Raw genomic sequence first — 6,542 nt, 5'->3', positions numbered from 1 at the left:
GGAGAGCGCACCGTTCCCAGCGGCACTGCAGTACCGGGTCGAGGCTTGGAGTGAACGGAGCAAGCTTCTTTTTCAACTCCTATTCTTAAAAATCCATTTAATATGTTGTCCTCGTATAGAGGACATATTAAACTGATAAGAACAGATACTACACTTGATCTTAGCCAAAAGGCCGAGAAGCGATAACTGTCCACTGTTTCAGGTCCGAGGGCCCTTGCTGGCACAATGCGCACTTGTAGCAATGTTCTTTTTATGGCCATAGGTGGCCAGAGTGTCACGTTGCACCTCCGCCCACCCGCTGCACTGAGCACTCTTCAGCCCTTTTAAATGGTATAACTTTGCACTCCCGCATGCTCCAGCAAGCACCATTCAAGCAACAACTTTGCACTCCAGCTTCAAACATCGGCACAGTCGCAACAAGTAAGGCGACTCTACTCAGAGAAGTCACTCTGCAAAGTAGCAAGATTTCTTTTGCACAGACAGAAAGGGCTTCACCCGCAAAGGTAAAGCCTGCCAATAATAGAAACAACTCATTAGTGCTGCTCTCCACGGAAGTCTTTAGTAAAAGGCGAAAGACTTGTATGTTATGAAGAGAAACCAGAGTACGATTATCCGTCACTGCGGGAGCAGGGCATCAGGCTAGTTGGTATAGCCACCTTCCCCATGGTGAGCTTTGCTTGGTTGAGACGCTTGCCCCCCCCCCCCCTTGCTCCTCGGCTGACCAAGTAGGAACAATCGGGCCCTATTCGATGGCTGCCTTGTCTTTTACTCTATGCAAAAGACAAGGCAGCAACAAAAACACCACGAGAATCCCGTATTGAGGCTTTGTTCTGACCGCTCATTCGGTGTCGCGTTTCTTTCAAGCAATTCTCCCGGTTAGCCCACACTCGGCTCGCTCCCATAGCCGTGTTAAAGTCTACTTCGCATTCACTCTCTTTTCTCAGCAGACTCTTGGGATTTTATCTATAAAATGAATTCCTTCACTCAAACTATGTGAAAACTGCTTTGCCCTTAATATTTACCATGTCTAGAAAGATTTAAACAAAAAAAACAACGTTGTACTTTGCAGTAAAAGAAAGAGCAAATCTAAAGTTTCAGGAATCCGAGAATAAGCTTACTTTCATGAGTTCTTCACGATTTCGGATTTTGCTATAAAATGAATTCCTTCACTCAAACTAAATTAAAACTGCTAAACCGCTAATCTGTTATATGTAAGGCAGATGTCAAATTCACCGAAATAGGATCAAAGGGTATTCGGCCAATCGAGCTGTAGCAGCTTCGGTAAAAGAGTATAAGTTGAAGAGTTTGTGAATAAAGGTGTGCGCACACATAGTGTGCTGTACGAAAATAGGCAGGGAGCAATGCCGGCTGGGGTATATGTTCTTGTATGTTGTCTGACTGTTTGATTTGAATGTGTTGTGTAAGTGTCCTGTTGAATGTTACATGTTTGGGCTTTGACACGCTTCACTGTGGTTGTTAACTGTGTGGTGTGTCCTGAAATGTTATATGTTTGGGCTGTGTGACATGCTTAATGCTTGTCAGTAGCTACCCACTTATTCATATATAGCAACTGACAACATAAGAAGTCCGGACATACTTTGATAGTAGTTGTAGAAGTATCCTTATTGATAATATATCACTAATTCATAGTGATAGAACAGTAGATGAACAGGTGCTTGCACATGTCTCACGAAAATAAAATGGGTGTATGATTGCTGACGGCAGAGCAATACTGCCAAACTTATGAGTTCTTGTGGCAAACTTGATTCAGTGTCTTGACGTGTATACGCTGTTTCGCTGACTTGATTGTCACAAGAAACAAAGTGTGTTTGATAAGATCCGACCATTTTATTACGGGAGGATCAGTATGTATGGATTCTGATGTGACTGATAAACCCATTCGTATCTTAAGCATAATCTAATACGTGAGACAACGCCCTGGCACACGATAAAAAAAAAAAAAGAGAGAGAGCGTTTTTGTGTCCCCAGAGTCCATAATGTAGAAAAGAGAGAAAAAAGCCTTTCTGATTTGGTGTGTGTGCTCATAGTGCAGAGTGTAGAGAAAAGAAAGCCGTTTTGGTGTCACGGGTGTTGTGACTTACACACACACATTTCTAAATTGAGAAAGGAAATTATTTTAGAGGAAGCACTAGAGTTTAGATCCCACATTTGTTGATAGGCATTCATTTATTTCTTCACTTCTGATCAAGTTTCAACAATAAACAACAAACTTTGTATTATGAGAAAGAACCAGACTCATTCTTCAGGAATCCGAAAATAAGCTCTATTTTATGAGTTATGCACGAATTCGGATTCTCCTATAAAACGATTTCATTAACTCAAACCAAGTTAAAACTGCTTTGTGAGAAAGATGAGAAAGAACTTCTTCAGCAATAAGCATCTCTCGACATATGACGAAATACAGATTTTGCTATAAAATGAATTCCTTCTATCAGCCTGACTTAAAACTGTTTGTCCTCCTTATTTATCCACTTCAAATCAAGTTTCAACAATTAAAAAAAATTTGTAGTTTGAGAAAGAACAACTTAATCTTCAGCAATCAGTATAAAAAGAGGTGCAAATGCCAACCATACATACCTAAAAGGTGGAGCGGAAGTATTCAGCTGCAAGTAGGTGTGAATGTTCGACCATAATTTGTAAAAAGCGGGTAAGAAAAGGTTCGAATGCCCGACTATATATTAACAAAAGCGGGAGGAGAGGTCTTCGGATGAGAGTGGGTGAGAATTTCCAACCATAATCTATAAAATACGGTGAAAAAAAATATGTGAATGCCTCATAGAACACTAAAAGCGGAAGTGTTCGGCTGCAAGAAGGTGTGAATGTCTGACTATATTTGGTGAAAAGCAGGTGAAGCAAGGTCTGAATGCCCAACCTTACATCATCAAAAGCGAGATCAGAGGTGTTTGGCTGCAAGAAGGCCATAGTTTGCCAAAAGCGGGTAAGGTGCGAATGACCGACTAAATATCAACAAAAGTGGGGGCGGAGGTCTTCGGATGCAAGTGGGTGTGAATATCCCACCATACAAGTATGGTGGAGAGGAAGCTGTGAATGGCCGACCATAGTAAAAGGCGGGTGAGAGAAGGTGCGAATGTCAAACCATACATAATCAAAACAGGGAGCGGAGGTGTTCTGCTGTAAGAAGGTGTGAATGTCCAACCATAGTTGGTAAAAAGCGGGTAAGAAAAGGTTAAAATACCCGACTGTACACAATCAATAGCGGGAGCGGAGTTGTTCGGCTACTAAAAAGTGTGAAAGTCCGACCATGGTTTGTAAAAAGCGGGTAAGAAAAGGTGCGAATGCCCGACAATGTATGATCAAAAGAGGGAGTGGAGGTTTTCGGCTGCAAGAAGGTCTGAATGTCCAACCATAATTTGTAAAAACCGGGGAAGAAAAGGCTCGAAAGCCCGACTATACACCATCAAAAATGGGAGCGGAGGTGTTCAGCTGCAAGACGGTCTGAATGTCCATCAATAATTGCTAGAAAACATGAAAGAAAATTTTCGAATATCAAACTGCACATGATCATAAGCGGGAGAGGAGGTGTTCAGCTGCAAGAAGGTGTGAATGTCTACCCATAACTACTGACAAATGGGTAAGAAAAGGTGCGAATGCCTAACCATACATCATCAAAAGAGGGAGCGGAGGTGTTCCGCTGTAAGACGGTGTGAATGTCCGACCATAGATGGTAAAAAGCGGGTAAGAAAAGGTTAAATTACCCGACTGTACACAATCAAAAGAGGGAGCGGAGTTGTTCAGCTAAGAGAAGGTGTGAAAGTCCGACCATGGTTTGTAAAAAGCGGGTAAGAAAAGGTTCGTATGCCCGAATATACACCATCAAAAGCGGAAGCGGAGGTGTTCGGCTGCAAGAAGGTGTGAACGTCCGACCAAAGTTTGTAAAAAGCAGTGAAGAAAAGTTTCGAATATCCAACCAAACATAATCAAAAGCGGGAGCAGAGCTGTTCAACTGCAAGTAGGTGTGAATGTCAGATCATAATTTGCAAAAAGCTGATGAGAAAGGGTGAGAATGCCCGACTATACACCATCAAATGCGGGAGCGGAAGTGTTCGGCTGTGAGTAGGTGTGAATGTCAAACCATAATTGCTGAAAAATGTGTTAGAAAAGACTAGAATGCCAGACCATACATCATCAAAAGCGGGAAAAGTGGTGTTCGGCTGCAAGTAGGTGTGAATGTCCAGTCATAATTACTCATAAACCGGTAAGAAAAGGTAGTATTGCGAGACCATACATTATCAAAACAGGGAGCGGAGGTGGTTCAGCTGCAAGTTTTGAATGTCTGACTAAAGTTTATAAAAAGCGGGTAAGACAAGGTGCGAATGCCTGACAATGTATGATCAAATGAGGGAGCGGAGGTTTTCGGCTGCAAGGTCTGAATGTACAACCATAATTTGTAAAAACCGGGGAAGAAAAGGCTCCAAAGCCCGACTATACACCATCAAAAGCGGGAGCGGAGGTGTTCGGCTGCAAGTAGGTGTGAATGTTCGACCATAATTTGTAAAAAGCGGGTAAGAAAAGGTTTGAATGCCCGACTATATATTAACAAAAGCAGGAGGAGAGGTCTTCGGATAAGAGTGGGTGAGAATTTCCAACCATAATCAATAAAATGCGGTGAAAAAAAAGGTGTGAATACCCCATAGAACACTAAAAGGTGGAGCAGAAGTGTTCGGCTGCAAGAAGGTGTGACTGTTCGACTATATTTGGTGAAAAGCAGGTGAAGCAAGGTCTGAATGCCCAACCTTACATCATCAAAAACGAGATCAGAGGTGTTTGGCTGCAAGAAGGCCATAGTTTGCCAAAAGCGGGTAAGCTGCGAATGACCGACTAAATATCAACAAAAGTGGGGGCGGAGGTCTTCAGATGCAAGTGGGTGTGAATATCCCACCATACAAGTATGGTGGAGAGGAAGCTGTGAATGGCCGACCATAGTAAAAAGCGGGTGAGAAAAGTTGCGAATGTCCAATCATACATGATCAAAACAGGGAGCGGAGGTGTTTGGCTGCGACAAGGTGTGTATATCCACCCATAATTAATGAAAAGCGGGCAACAAGTAGGTTTGAATACCCATCATCAAAAGCAGGAGTGGATGTGTTCGGCTACAAGAAGGTTTGAATGTCTGACCTTAGTTTGTAAAAAGCGGGTAAGAAAAGGTTCGAATGCCCGAACATACACCATCAAAAGAGGGAGCGGAGGTATTCCGCTGTAAGAAGGTGTGAATGTCCAACAATAGTTGGTAAAAAGCGGGTAAGAAAAGGTTAAAATACCAGACTGTACACAATCAATAGCGGGAGCGGAGTTGTTCGGCTACAAGAAGGTGTGAAAGTCCGACCATGGTTTGTAAAAAGCGGGTAAGAAAAGGTGCGAATGTCCGACAATGTATGATCAAAAGAGGGAGTGGAGGTTTTCGGCTGCAAGAAGGTCTGAATGTCCAACCATAATTTGTAAAAACCGGGGAAGAAAAGGCTCGAAAGCCCGACTATACACCATCAAAAGTGGGAGCGGAGGTGTTCAGCTTCAAGACGGTCTGAATGTCCATCAATAATTGCTAGAAAACATGAAAGAAAATTTTCGAATATCAAACTGCACATGATCATAAGCAGGAGAGGAGGTGTTCAGCTGCAAGGAGGTGTGAATGTCTACCCATAATTACTGAAAAATAAGTAAGAAAAGGTGCGAATGCCTAACCATACATCATCAAAAGAGGGAGCGGAGGTGTTCCGCTGTAAGACGGTGTGAATGTCCGACCATAGATGGTAAAAAGCGGGTAAGAAAAGGTTAAATTACCCGACTGTACACAATCAAAAGAGGGAGCGGAGTTGTTCAGCTAAGAGAAGGTGTGAAAGTCCGACCTTGGTTTGTAAAAAGCGGGTAAGAAAAGGTTCGTATGCCCGAATATACACCATCAAAAGCGGAAGCGGAGGTGTTCGGCTGCAAGATATTGTGAACGTCCGACCAAAGTTTGTAAAAAGCAGTTAAGAAAAGGTTCGAATATCTAACCAAACATAAGAATGAGTCTTTTCCGCTGTAGAATGCCCGACTATAGACCATCAAATGCGGGAGCGGAGGTGTTCGGCTCTGAGTAGGTGTGAATGTCCGACCATAATTGCTGAAGAATGTGTTAGAAAAGGTAAGAATGCTGGACCATACATCATCAAAAGCGGTAGAGGTGGTGTTCGGCTGCAAAAAGGTGTGACTGTTCGACTAAAGTTTGTAAAAAGTGGGTAAGATAAGGTGCGAATGCCTGACAATGTATGATCAAAAGCGGGAGCGGATGTGTTCAGCTGCAAGAAGGTCTACATGTCCATCAATAATTGCTAGAAAACATGAAAGAAACTTTTCGAAAATCAAACCGCACATGATCATAAGTGGGATAGGAGGTGTTCAGCTGCAAGGTGTGAATGTCCACCCATAATTCCTGAAAAATGGGCAAAAAAAAGGTGTGAATGCCCAACCATACATCATCAAAAGCAGGAGTGGAAGTGTTCGGCTACAAGAAGGTGTGAACG

General features: G+C 42.8%; 2 non-coding genes across 2 annotated transcripts; both read right to left on the bottom strand.

The window, feature by feature from the left end:
* LOC140310399 (U2 spliceosomal RNA) lies at positions 1–184 on the bottom strand. The gene has a single exon (XR_011916474.1). It is a non-coding gene; the product is annotated as a U2 spliceosomal RNA (small nuclear RNA).
* Positions 185–492: 308 nt separating this feature from the next.
* On the bottom strand, positions 493–606 carry LOC140310547 (U5 spliceosomal RNA). Its single transcript, XR_011916606.1, has one exon. It is a non-coding gene; the product is annotated as a U5 spliceosomal RNA (small nuclear RNA).
* Between the last annotated feature and the right edge of the window lie 5,936 nt (positions 607–6,542).

Source organism: Leuresthes tenuis, unplaced genomic scaffold (genome assembly GCF_036924035.1).
Source record: "Leuresthes tenuis unplaced genomic scaffold, fLeuTen1.0.hap1 SCAF_6, whole genome shotgun sequence".
NCBI lineage: Eukaryota > Metazoa > Chordata > Actinopteri > Atheriniformes > Atherinopsidae > Leuresthes > Leuresthes tenuis.
This window is presented reverse-complemented; position numbering and strand designations above follow the sequence as displayed.